Here is a 14,562-nt window from a genome sequence, read left to right as displayed (position 1 = left end):
TAATTCCAGTGGCAGCAAAGCTAATTAGGATGGAGCTGGTCCAAGAGCACGGTGGTGTGGCAGGGGCACGGAGGAAGCGCTGCCACAAAGGCGCAATCAGAGCGCGGTGACGCTAACGAGCAAGCCGGGCGCTGGGTACTGGGAGCCTGCGAGGAGGTGCTGAGCAGCATAATTAACCGGGTATCTCGGTGCCATTGATAACTTCATGAATATTTCATGCTCTTTTCCCACCAATCTGTACTGACAACTTGTGACACGGAACTAGCTGGGGTAAAACGCACTTAATATGCGGTTGCTGTAGCTGTAAATTTATCCTCAGACGTTGTTTTCTTAAAGATGCTCCTCCAGGAGCCTGGCCGGCTGCTCAGCAACTCATCCGAGCTCCGTAGGCCAAAGAGCAAATGGAGCCCTTCTCTAATGAGTGCTTTAATGGTCTGATAACATCAAGCAAGTCAGCCCTGTGGGGCTGTGGCCCTCGTTAGGGAATGCTAAATTAGTGGGTCTGGGAGGATGGTGCTGCAGCTTGAAGGGGTCACTCCTGGAGAGTGGATGCAGCTGTACCTCCTCTTGCTCTGATAAGTATTAGCAATTTTGTGCAAAATTTGCTTGGTTTTGTAGGGGTGACGGAGGGAGGATACGTGTAGGATTTGGGATTGATGCGTTTTCTTTTCCTAACACCTCGTTTACTGAAACTCCCCTCTTCACACCACCCCATTTGGGGAGGACGTGCGTTAGCGAGCAGAGCAGCAGGGGCTCAGCTGCAGCAGTCTCTCTGAGCAATAAAACTGCCCCTGGGGCTTTTGTGGGCTGCCCCAGGGGAAAACAGCAGGGGAATGCTGAGGTCTGGGTGAGATGTGTGGGATGGCACAGTGGCTACGGGTGCTGTGGTACACCACCTGTGGCTGTGCCAGGCAGCACGTCCAACGCAGGCCTGCTTCCCCAGGAGTGACTAACAGGGTGGTATTTTCCTCTGGTTTGTTTTCATGAGTCAAAGGTAGGACTGAGACTTGCTTCAGTGAGTCTACCCCACATGCCCAGGCTCCCTGGCAGCCGGGGATCCTGGGGGCTGCTGCAGTGGGTGCCATTGGGCACCTCTGGGAGCATGGGGCACCAGCCACAACCAGGTTTGCCTGGAGAAACACCAGAGCTGCGGGACCCACACCAGCATGGTTACAGACAGGACGGAGGATTTCAGCACCAGCCACAAAATAAGGAATTTTTGCTTGGTCCCCTGCAAACGCCGCCCTAAGGACTGGCTGTCTAGAACGGCAGGCTCCGGGTCTGTGAGTTGCATGGAAAAAAAACAAAACAGCTTTTAGTAGAGGAAGGAATTGTGCACTTTGAATGGAAAGCAAGCTATATGTTTACATAAACCTCCTGTTCGTAAGCCAAGGCTGTGATTCAAGGGGAGGGTTTGGGTTAGCAGGAGTGAAAGCGGATGCTTTCCTGTCGCGTCTGAGCGCCTGGCTTCCTCCGTGTCCAGCAAACGTGCTCCCTCCCCACACCCCAGTGCACCCGTCCCAGGCATTGCTGCTGGGGCTTCCCACGTCTGCTGTGCCCTGAAAAGATGGAGTGAGAGCAGGGGGTGGTGGATGGAGAGGAGTTGTCCTGTTGTGCATGCAGGGTGGATGGAGTGAGCTGCCTCAAAGGCTCTGTGCATCTGGGTGTGCCACAGTCCTCCTTCTCGGGGTGTTTTGGGTAGAGGGTCAGTGATTCAGGCAGATGGAGGGATGCTGGGAGGGATGTGGAGGCTGAGAGCAGCAGGTTGGGGACCCAAGGAGGTGTGCCTGGGGACGTGGATGGTGAGGATGCTCCCTCTTTGAAGACAAACTTGAGCCTTCCTGGCTGGCATGCACCTTGCCTTCCTGTACAGGGCGATCGATTTAAAACTCGATGCGTGTTTAAGCAGCACTTAATCAGAAGGGCCAAACGCTAGTACTACATAATTCATTTTGTCTTAGTTAACTTTCAGGAGCCATGCTGAGAGATTAATTTTGCATCTCTCTGTATCATCCGTGCAGTAGGAGCAGCAGCAGCAGCCTTGCCTCAGATATTGCAAGTATGCTCCTACATTTTATTCAGCTGAGTTCATTTTTATCTCTTTAATCGTAAAACTATAAAAACAAGATGATATTGGCAGTGGTAATTATGTAACAAGCCATTGGGCAAGAAAGAGCACATTTGAAGTTGTGATATAAGCAAAGGATATCTGGGGGTATTAACGACCTTGAGTATTGAAGCCGAGAGAGTGAAACAAATGTATGGGGTTACAATGCATTTAAAATACAGGAGGGAAATAATAAATCAGATGAATAGTTGTGAGGAAATTGAAAATTGTGGAGAGAGAGTAGCAAAACTACGTAGAGATTGAAGGACTTATGCCTCTTGCTAAGAATGGTAATGAGAGTATGCGATTTGAATAGGTCTAAACTGCCCTTGAAATATCATTATAACTTCTTTGAAAAGGCATTTACCGTTTGTATGATTTTCCCAAATGTAATATATTTCCTTGTATCTTTGTTCATTGAAAGCTTCTGAAATATGTCTGAAATAAACCCGTATTGGAGTAGAAAATAACATAATGTTCCAGGAAGTCAAATCAAAAGCTTTTTCTAATCAGTAGGGCTTCCACAGGAAAGTATCACTGTGCAGAGAGCAGAAGCATCCAGGTTAATTTTCTTTTCTCTTCTTTTCTTCCCCCTATAAATAAATGACCGAACGGAACGAGAGGCTTTACAAAGTGAACCATCACAGCGGAATGCCACTAACATCAAGATGCCACGTATTAACTTCGTTAGTACTACTTATTTCTCTCTTTCTTGCAGTTATCTGTGACCGAATGCCTGGAAACACGCACTGTTGTGTCTGCTGCCGTAACACGAGGGCTGTCAGCATGGAGCCTGTGAGTGCTGGGCAGGCAGCAGGGAAGCCAGAGCGGTGCAGGGCTCAACCCAGAGGTTATCCAAGTCATCAGGAAGCATCACGTTGGCTCCTGCAGCCTTTGGTGAAGACACGACTCCTTTCACTGTAACCACATCTGAGCCCGTGCAACAGGCATTACTTAATAACCACGAGTAGAGAAACAGAAGAAATTTTCTTTGAAAGTATGTGCCAATCTCCCAAATAGTATTTCCAGCAAAAAGGCCCCTTAACAGCTGCTGCTGCTGCAGACAGTAAAGGAAAACGAGGCCTTCCTCACCTCTCCAGAGCCACAGTGCAACTAGTGCCAGGAAATGGCTCTGAAATTGAGGCTCAGGCTTTCACCACTGCTTGTTCCACCTATAAAGAATGTCTGCATTTCGGTGAGCTCTGAACTGGTGTTGTAAGCATCTTCCAGACGGGGTTGGCTGTCTTAGAGGTTATTGCAAGGCCCTTGCAATACAGGCAGGGCGGAGAATTTGTTTTACAAGGTGGCTGCAAACACCATTTGTAAATAAAACTCACTTAGAGCTTTAGTGTTTTAATGCAGCCTCCCTAATAAGGCCCCGTATGGGCTGGGACTGTATGCAAAGATGTTGCCTCTTCCAAACAAGATATGGTTTGCTTCCTTTTAACATCTATCCCTCCTTGTGCGTGCAAATCCATAGTTTTACTGGGGTCTGCAGAGGGCAAGAAGAGAAAGTGGGAATAAAGGCAAATGGAGAGAGACATTCGCTACCACCCAAACAGGTGGCTTTTTCCCTTTCTTAAAGATTCAGTGCACCAAAGTCAGGAAAATCAAAATTATGGTTCCCCCAGCAGCCATAACTCTGCCCCTGGCAGAGAAGGAGCGAGGCATAAATATGAGCTCGTACCCAGCAGTACATGCTACATATGTGCAGGGAGCTAAGTTATGGGTGCTGCGGGAGCCATGATTTTGAATGTCCTGACTTGTGAGTTTAAATTCTCCAGTCCAATATTCTGGGTAGTTTCTTTCTCTCCTTTTTGCACTTTGTAGTTATAATTTATATTACAGCTCTTGGTCTCCTTTATGCTGGCACAGCAATTTGGATGATGTGACTGGCTGAAGACTCTCTTCTTCACAAGAAAGTGATTGCAGTTATTATTCGTAGATTTTTCAAGGCTGTATTCCAGCTTTCTTTGTGTCACAAACCCTTAAGCTGATCTGTGTCGCCCACCACTAGCATTAAAGGTGAGACGGGGAACAACATGCCATGAGTAGTCTGCATGGGATGCTCTGATGGCCTTCAACACACTGCCTAGATGCACCTCCAGTGGGGCAGGGCTGGGTTTTGTTGTCCCACCAATTTGCTCTGCCATCTTTGTGACAGTAAACTTTCATATCTCTCTTGAACTCCTACTTTGTAGTCCAAGATGAGGCTTTCTGACATTGGTAAGATATTCATGAGGAGGGTGAAATCAGAGCAGAAGTTGCACAGCTCCTTGGGCAGTGCCTGGGAGGTAAGGAAGGACTTTGCAGACCTGTTTTGGCACCCCCTTGGTACACGGGAGGTAATTCTGACTGCTCAGTAGGTATGTGAAGGTGATATATGTATATGGATGTATGAAGTGGACTTAGGAAGGCAGAATACCACCTGAAATGCCTCAGTCGTTTCCTTTTGCTGTTGTTCAGACTGCCAGGTAAGTGCCTCCTGTAGGTACCTGGGTGTGGAGGCAAAACCCAAGCCCATGCTGCATCTAAGAAAACATCTTTATTCTGTCAGTTCAAAGCTGGTCTTCTCGAGTCTCTTTGTGGTTCCAGGACTGTGTCAACCACCTTTCTGTTGCGTGCTGGCTTCTACTCAGAGCCAGTTTGTGCAAGCAGAGGTTAGGAAATTTTGGGGTTAATGTTAAAAATAAGTTTCAGTTGAAGTTCAAAGCTCTTTAATTTTTTTTTTTAAGTCTATCCCTAAGAAGGACAGTGCCTCAGATTCACGTTTAAGTGCTTTGATAAATAGAGATAGGTCCAGATATGCTTTTTGTTGATTTGTAATCGTGGTTTGTAAGGTTGAGCTGGTGATGTATCACTGCCTTAAAATCACGTCCAAATGGCAAACCACCATCCATATATCCTGGCTGACTGCAAATCTTCAGTGTTGAACTCTGCGAACATTTTGCTGTACCAGACTCTGCGAAGGCCTACGTAAGAAGGAATAATGTGGTATAAATAAACTCCATCTGACTTCTTTTATAATGCTTCGTGCAAACTTAACATGCAAGTCAGGTGTCACAGTAGCTGTTGGAAATATGTAATGCTGACAGTATTTGGTAATAAAATAATAATCGCTGCATGTATCTCTGATGGAAAGAGATTCACATCCTTTTGAATCCCTAATTGTGTGCCACACTACATTAGAGACAGATAGCTCCATTGTCTCCACCTTTCAGAGATGGGAAATTCAGAGCAACAGCAAGATGTTCTAGAAATAAGCCGGTTTAATGAAGCAGCAAATTAGACCCTTCTATCTCTTTATTTAACATGTAGTCCCTTGAATTTATCAGAGTTCATTACAGAGGTGCAAAATAGAAAAGAAGCTGCAAAATTCATTTGCGATTAGAGCTAATGATTTTGAAAATGGCTTTTCATATTTTTATAGATAACGGCTATTATTCATTATTAAATTTATGTCACGTTTACTCTAATGAAATTACATTCTCTCTCTTCCCCTGTTTCTATTGTTTATGGTCTGGGTTTTGTAAAAGGAAGAATCATAAAGATGCTATATGTTTCTTGCCAGCTACAGTGCCTTTGACACGGCTCCTGATAGCTTACTCCTGTGACTCATATTAGAAGAATGGTTTTAAAATTTCCTTCCCAATTTAATACTTGACACATAATGATTCCAAGTAAATGCACTGATCCATTTTTCTCCATAATTCCAATTTCATAGGAGGAGTAATGGACTCAGGGCTGTAAAGTTAAGGGAGGAAAAAACATTTCAACAACAAAATACAAACAGTTCGAGCTGCTGCCCCTCTCCAAGGTCTGCTCTCCACCCAGGCCGACAGCCCCTTGCTGCTCAGCTGTTTGCAAAGGGCTGTTACCTCCCCTCCTCCTATCTTCACCCTGTTGTTCTTTGGCTGACTTTCTTTTGGACGATTTAAAATTTATTTTGGCAGCTATTGAATCAGGGATGGGCAGGCAAAACAGAGCAGTGGCTGAATTTGAAACAAGAGAGGGAGTTTGAAATGTGAGGGGGTCTCTCAGAAATTGTGGCCAGCCCTGCACAGCATTTCTGCCCACTGCCCCTGGGCAAAATTGGTTTTTGTCATAGGTACAATCACAGCTTGCTGCAGGAGGGCTTGTCCTGGCACAAGCCTGACAAAGCACACTTTAAATGCCTAACAGTAATCAAATTTGCTTAAGATAATGTACCGTCAGTCCTTTAGCTCCCTTGCTCACGTGATATCTTTCCTCTGCTTTCTTTGATATCTGTGTATTATTAACAGCTCATAGTCCTTGCTCTAGAATAACAGATACGGAATCGCCCTTTCTGACGTAGGAGGTTAAGTGAGCTGCTTGTTATTTTTGAAAAGGATCTCCTGAAGTGTTATTTCTAATGACTAATGTTACTTTGCTCCGCTCTTTGTTTCTTTCCAGCCCCTCTCCAGTTCCAGCGTTTCTTCTGTTTCTTCTCAATGTGACGAAACCTGAGCATGAATGGGAAGAGTTCACTCGTAATGCGGCCAGCCCCTGTGGTGCCGAGCTGAGAAAGTCTGCGGTTGTTATTTCCTCCTGCGGGGTGTTGGTGGATGACCATCGCTGTCCCGAGAGCACCAGCCTGTGCAGCAGACAGCACGGTGCGGCCAGGCAGACGGCGGGCAGCGCCTGGGCAAACGTCGTGGTGTGTCCTGCTCATGGCCATGCCCAGGTGAGGAGGGCTCAGGGCACGTTTCCTGCCAGCACCGTCTGCCAGGGTGGGTTTTAGGGCAGGGACGGGTGCTCGTGACAAGAGTGGGTCTCCCTCAGCTGATGTGCACCAAGGGGCCTCGCTCGTGAGTCTGTCAGACACACAGCAAGGAATCAGCTGTAGCAATCCACCCACACAACTCAAGCAACATGAGGAAAAACTCATTATTCAATACCTTATTTCATGCCCTGGAAACAAAAGCAACAACCCCAGCACTTCCTCCCCTTACAGCGGTGTGGTTTCCGTCAGTCTTTTCAACTCCTAATGAGATTTAGCACTGGGGGGAGAGGTTTGTGCCAGGAGGGACCAGGGTGGGAGCTTTCTGACCAAAAGCTTTGCAGAAGAGCTCCTACAAGCTTTGGACCAAGCCCTATGTCTGTATGGAACAACGGAGCAAATGTCACCTTTCTGAAGGTTTTGGGAGTTGTCTCCCGACTCCTGCTATGTCAGGAATTTGTTTGTGGAAAGTCTGCGAGATCTTACCGAGCAAACTTGTCAGAGATCTGCAGTTTGCCAAAAGAAACGTCACCCCGTGGTGCTTGCACCGGCTGCGGCCGGCGAGGAGGGCAGCACGCAGCCCCGCTGCTCCTGCTGCTGGAGCAGAGGCTCGGTTGAGCACTCAGCATCATGTCACAAAGCAGAAAGAGCAAAAGCCTCCCTGGCTGCACTCCTCCTGCAGGAGATTCGAGCTGAAGGCGTGCAGTGAAAGTATGCTTCCTGCTAATAAACTGAGCAGAAGTGACAGGGACATCGGGCTGCGACACACACAGCGTGCACCTTGCCTTTTGCCAATTTCCTGATGATCTAGTCTTACCGGAGGCGTTTTGCCGTTGAGTGCAGTTACCTCTTATTCCCGGTAAGGATGCAACGTGAAATGCAAATACCTGAAAGGTTAGGCTGCTGCAAAGCTATAATTACTCACGGGCTTTGCATCTATGCAGGAATAGAACAGTAATAAATCTTTGATTTTATTATACAGCGGTCTTAAAAATACCCCGGCTGAAATCAAATATTTTATATGTGAATCATTTTCCCCCAGCTGCGACTAGATAATGCGTCAGGAAGGGCCCACGTGTGCCTCAGGGCACTTTCTGTGTCCCACGTGCAGCATCCCGCAGCCCGGACCCAGACCCGCCCCGTGCCCAAGGCAGCGCCTGCCACTGTCCAGCTTGCAAAGGGATCAGCAGCCTCCAGATTTTTTGACAGCTGACCAGGCCAGTGAATCATATCCACTCCCCCAACGATCCCATCCTGGCCATTACAGAGAAGCACCAGCTGTGGGGAAAATGCCCACAAGTGAGATTACAGCTGCAGTAGCAGTGGTTCAGTGCTTTCCTTGTAATTAATCTGCTTCAGTCGCTATTAAAACAGCCCAAGGGCTGCAGAGGGGATAACACGAGCACCTCGGGGCTTGCTGCAGGCTGGCGTGGCTGGGAGCTGGGCACCAGCTTTTTCTTGGTGTGCCCCGAGGGCCAGTCTGTGTGGCCGCACGGGAGCCACCATCAAAGCCCAGCCCTGCTCCTCCAGATGATTAATTTCTGTACTAGCACAGCCTTCACAAACACACCCGGGGCTCTGATCTTAATGAATCACCTCAAATGTTATGCCCTTTGGAAAGGCAATACAACCAAAGTAATTACAAGCTGCTTTCTTTTTGTGTGTGTGTTTCTCGACACCCAGCTTTGCTTGTTTGATGTGCTGTCCCTACATGCATGTTTCCTTAATGGCCCTTTACCTCTGGAGCTGCAGCGGGCCATGGAGCGAGCTGTGATGCCAGGGCCACCCGCTGCACCCTGACCAGCAGTGGGTGCAGAAGCAGATGCTGGAGGGGCAAAGCCGTGACAGCAATCCCTCTCTTCCTGGAGGAGCAGAGAGGTGGTCCCGACCCACACCCAGTGCTGCTGAGTGCACCCCGAGGGGAGCAGCGTGGCCGGGATGGGGGACAAGGCTAGGTGCTGGGGCAGGCCTGTGCTCACATCTGGTTCTTTGGTGGCACAGCCTGGCCTTTGAAGCCGCTGAAGCTGGTCCCACCCAGGGGAATGGCTGAGGATGGGATTTGTTCTTTCTCAAAGGCTTTGTTCCCCTGACAGCCGAGCTGGAGTCCAACCTGACTGTCCGCTGAATCCAGCCCTTTCATTTTCCCCTCTTTAAGTTTCGAGCTTGCACTTCACATGCAGCGAGGGCAGGCTTAAGCTTGACTGTCAGAATAAAAGCCTTTTCTTTCTGTATCGCTTCCCCTCTGCAGCTCAAACCAGCTCCAACCCCAGCAATGTCAACTTCAAAGGCTTCCCCACGCTGCAGCCACACTTCTGCCTGCGGAGACAATTTCGGACTTTCCTGAAGGCACAAGGATGTTGGGACGCTGCGTGGCCTTTGGTGGCTCCAAGGGGAGAGAGCAGGACTCCAGGCACTGCTGTGCTGGCAGCAAGAGGGGTGCTGAGCTTGCCCTTGTGCACGGAAACCCTACAGAGCTCCCCCGGCTGACATTGGATCAGAGACAAACATAAACAAGCGCAGCCCTCCCAAGGCCAAAGGAAAGCCCCAGCTCCCCGGGGAGGCAGAGTTAATTCCAGGATGCTGCTGGACGAGCTCTAGTGAGAGCTTGGCTGTGGCAAAGCTCTCGCTTCCCGTCTTCGTTCTGGGCAACTTTTCTGGTAGGGGAAGTTGTCTGAAATGCCGATAAAGATAATAATGTATGAAGTGATTTCTTTAAGTTCCTGATTTATTGAAATGTACGCTTGTGTTTCCCTGGGTTAGTGTTTAAGCAAGCAAACAGCACCATTTAGTTGGAGAAAATTACGTGCACGATTGGCTATGTGGCTCCATTTCGCTGTATTTTGAACAGAATATCCTGTTTACGCAGCTAAGGAAAAGCAAAATCCACGTCTATGAGAACTGCTGGTGCTTCTTCCAGACCCATGCAAACCGTTGGCCATGTCATAGCGGGATGCGCTCAGGAAGGGCGGAACAAGGAGCAGACGTGGGGAAGTTTCAGCTAATAACATCCATTCTCATATGGGAAGGAAGCAGCAGGAAAAGGTCAGTGCAGGCCGGCAGTTATGCATTTTGTTCAATGGAAGATGCACAATGGAAGATCTTTTCTCCCAGGCAATTACCGTAATTATGTGCACAAGCCGTGTAGCAGGTTTCTGACTGAACAAGCAATCGGCATGGGCGATGAGAGGTAAGTTGTTTGACGTGGTGCCAGGTAAACGCAAAGCACTTTCAGCTTAAAATGTCATCTCCGACAGGGTAACAAAACGAGCTGGAAGCGTCCCAGAGCTGACTGCTCCCCTTGGCGAGACGAAGCGTGCAAGGACTGTGACGGCAGATGCCAACGGGGGCTGAAATAGGCAGAAGAGAAAAGGTTTCACAGGGGGATCTGAACGTCGCAGCGGCCCATTGGGGACCCAGGCCTCCTGCTCGTCGCAGCATCCAGCAGTGCAAAAACGAAGGGAATTGCTGCTTACAGCACTGCCTGGGATTTAGGGTAAACTGAAGGAAATATTTCTTCATCTGCAGTGTGGTCACCCTTCGTTGCTGCAGGAAGTTGAGTAACGGGGTTTAGAAAGAGCTGGTTTTAGAAAGAGCCAGGGCACTGCCTGCCCGCTGCACCCTGTGCATCCGCGGGTCTGGAGGCAACTGCAGGGTGAGGGGCCACGAGCAGATGTCCCAATGCCTCTCAGGAAAGGACTCGTGAACCTCCAGTCCCGCACAAAAAGTCTGGCTGAGCAATGGTCCTCTCGTGACACTCTTAAGAAAACCCATTTCTGATTTATCTGCTGCTTGCGCCTGCCATGGGAAGAGCAGCTTTAGGAAACGAGGCTGTCCCCAGGGGCAGCGCAGTGGCGTGAGTTTAGGAACCTGCGAGGGGCTGGTTCCGTGCTGCCGCATGCAACCGTCAGGGTACTGAAATGTATTGGTCACCAAGGGATTCCCAAATTAGATGGGCCATGATCTGAGCTAATAGTACTGTAAAGGAAACACCCCTGGCAAGATGTGACTTACAGCCCTCTGCTAGCAGCAACCTGCTGGTTGCTCGTGCTGCACCCGGGGAAGTCAGCTGCAGGCCGCCTTTGGACTCAGCAGATTTTGCATGAAGCTCTATTTAAAGAACGTGAGCATCTTGAATGTTTTGGATTACTTTTGTATATTCAAAACATATTTAAAAGAAAAACAGAAAAAAGGCAGTGTACAAGGAAGGGATTTGCTATGCAATGTTTGAAAATCCATCCTTTAGAGCGAGAGTGCAGACGTTTCCTGGCACACACCCAGCCCCTCTCCTGGGGCAAAAGGCCGCTTACCCTAACGATGCTACCGCATGTGTGAAAACTTGTTTTTGCAAGTATAGTGGCTTGCCTGGTTTCCAGCAGTGTTTCATCAGCTGGTATTACCCCAGCACAGGGTTAAAATAGAGCTCCAGAGTGCAAGTATATTGTCAAGGCAACAACAAAGAACGTTGTGGTCTCATTCAGCCATTGCCCACAACCACTTTGCCCTTGGGCAGAGCTCTTTCTGTGGGACACGGGTCACAGGAGTGAGTGTCCTTCAGTGATAGGAGATGTTGGCTTTTGGCGAGCAGGGCAGCATGGAAAACCTCATGGCCACGGGCCCCTGAGCTTACTTTGCTCTTTGGGCATAGCCAGTAAAAGGGGAAAATGCACTGAGTGAACCTGGGCAGCGAAATGGGTCTGTCTGTGGCTGAATGACCCTCATCCCCTGCTCCCTGTGTTCCTGCCCATCTGTGGCACAGCCCCAGCTCCCCAGACAGCGAGCTGTTCGGAGCACAAAGCGCGTCTTCCCAGCACGGCACTCGTCACTGCGGCAGGGAGCCAACGCCAGCCCGCATTGCTGGGGTTTTCTTTTTGTTTGATCTTCACCATAAAAGCAACCCATACGAATTCCTGCAACAATGAACTGCCCTTTGCACTAGTGGCTGTGGAAATGTGAGCTGGCAGAAGATCAGAGCCGGGAGCGGGAGGGCGAGCTGGGTAATTTGTCCTTTGTAGCATCTTGCCCAGAGAAGGTGATGCTGGAGGTCACGCTCTTCCCTCGAAAGCCAGGCAGGTGCACAGAGCTGTGCTCACAGCTGGGGTTTCCCCACTGCCACCTTCTCTCACCCAGACCTGGTGTCCCCCAGAGCCTCTGGGCCCCAGCATCACCAGCAGGAGCACGTCTGAAGGGGGACAGCCCAGCAGAGCCCACCTTCTCTCTGCAGTGCCTGCTCCAGCACTGCTGCTTGCCCTGCAATTTGGCTGAGAGAAGAGAGCAGGATGCTGACCTCTTGGTGGTGAGGAAGACACTGTAGCCTTCCCTCAGGATAGCAACAATACTCCCAGAACATCTAAGCTCCATATTAATGCTTTATTTTCTGCATCCTAACAGCAACAACAGAAAGGAAACAACCAAGAACCAACCACCACCAAGCCAAGGGAAGATGATTTTTTTTTTTTCATCCAAAGCTGTTCTTTGCTGTGGGCCTGGGAAGTGACACAGGTGCCAGTTGTCACCCCAGCCACAGCTGAAGTAATTCAGGAGAATGCAATTTACCCCAATTTGAGGGCTCTGGGGTTCTCAGAGAGGTGTATTATGAGAGGGAGGTGAACATTTCTGAAGTTCATGTTAGGAGAACAGGGAGTGGAGTTTCCACATTGGAGATGGCTTTGGTGAGGTGAAGCAGTTTGCAGCAATCCCCACAGGACCTTTAATGCTGACTGCTTTTTGCTAACATGCCATTTCACTGGAATTCTCACTTCTCATAGCGATCTGGCTTGTGGATGAAAAGGAGAGAAAAGGATTCGTGGTGCTGGAGGCCCTGGAGGCCCCTCAGCTGTGCCGAGCTGGGAATCACGGACTTTTAGTGGTGGTGGCAGTGAAAGACAAAGCAGCACAAGGTGCAGGGGAGAGAGAAAAAGGACAGAAATGAGAAAAATGAGAGAAACAGTGCGTGGAAAACAAAGAAAACCCTTGTGGTGGAGGTAAAGGGAGAAACAGAGCTGTGGGCCCAGCAGCGCTGCTGCCTCTGCCCTTGCTGCGGGTGACACCACTGCCTGAGGCCTGCTGTAACCATCCCAAATAACAGGAGAAAAGCTACAGCCATAAGGAGCTTCACAAAGACAGAAGAACACCACAGGGGTGCTGGACAACTGGTGAAATGTCAGGTTGTTGGGTCCTGCCCGAGGTGCCTGCGAGCAGAGCTGGCTGGGGGGCCGGGCCCACACAAGGTTGGTGCGAGCAGGGCCAGCAGCACGACCCACGCCGTGCCCTGGCAGAGACCACGCTCCAGCAGCGCCCTGCGAAATCAAAGCAGCAGAACCCAAACAGAAACTAAGCTGTGTGCTAAGGAGAAAAAACGTTTCCGCTTGCTCCCTGCAGGCAATCGGAGGAAGCCATGCCGCCTGAGTTAAGTACAGTAAATAAAACATGAACAAGTGACCTCTTCTTGGTCCCCTCGGAGATGGGGGGCAGCCAGGTGCTAGCAGCATTCCTAGCGCTGCGGCCAGCTCGCACGGTGAGGGCACAGAACACGCTTGTGCAGGGCAGCAGGCAGGGGCCTGCACATTGCTGCAGCCCTGTGATACACAGCCCGTCCTCGGCATCCACAGCAATGCCCTCCTGGACAGCCTGCCCACAGCTCTCGCCTTCGGTACAGCTTTCTGGCTACAGAAGCGTTCCCAGCACGTTCCCCAACAGTCCCATGCATCCGTCACAGCCAGCAAGGGCTCTCCATGCACGATGAGGCCGCGTGGCTCCATCAGTCGGGTCCCTGCCTGCAGTTCCCAGCACCAAGCCCGCACTGGCGTGCGTTCAGAGGAGAGAAGTTTCCTACCAAAAGCAATCAATAGGAAGAACGGAGGCTGAAAGAATGTTTCCCCGAAGCCCAGCAAACTCCCCAAACCAACACTGCATCTTCTTGGCAAAAATTCGACATTTTTTTTAAAGACGTATCTGAAAATTACGGAAAGACATTGAGTCCCTGCCCGTCATATAAATCCAGAGTTCCCGCTGAATCATTCGGAGTTGTGCTGCCCTGGAATGTGCAAATGCAGTCACAAAAACATGTAAAAGTCTAAAGAAAATCTGGGTATAACTCAAAGGAGTAATATTTCATGAGAAACTAGAAATTGTTAGTTTTGTTTGTATGATTGCAGCTTTTTTTTTTTTTTTTTTTTTTTTTGGTCTACTGATGCCATGGTTTCATGAGTAGACTCTGTAATATTCCACTTTAATCTCTCCGAGCTGATGAGGGAATGTGTACTTTGCAATCAAAATGATTCATGTGGTTACATGGTCCAGTGCAGAGTGAGGGAGCAAGAATCCCTAATCTAGAACATTAGCACTTATCTGATAAATGCTCTTTTTTAACATTGTGCAGAACCATCATCTTATTTCTTACATAAGGTTCTTTGTAGACTACTATGACAACGGCACTGAAAAGCAGCATAATGAGACACGAGGAGCACTAGGAACACGCTGCTAGAACAGCGGCTCGTTGCAACTATTCTTACCTGACCTCAGAAATGAAAACGCTTTTAGGTGCTTCTTTGTTACTAATGATTTTTTCAACTCTCATTTCACTCGTGTATCCACAAGGCCGTTTCTGTTTATATGCTCAGTTTGCTTTGTCTGCAAGAATATATAACTAAGAATAGAGCTGTGTGGCTCTTCTCACGGAGTGAGGAGATTCCTGACATAATGCCAGGAACTTTAG

The sequence above is a fragment of the Netta rufina genome (assembly GCF_964035555.1).
Source record: "Netta rufina genome assembly, chromosome: 10".
Lineage (NCBI taxonomy): Eukaryota > Metazoa > Chordata > Aves > Anseriformes > Anatidae > Netta > Netta rufina.
This window is presented reverse-complemented; position numbering follows the sequence as displayed.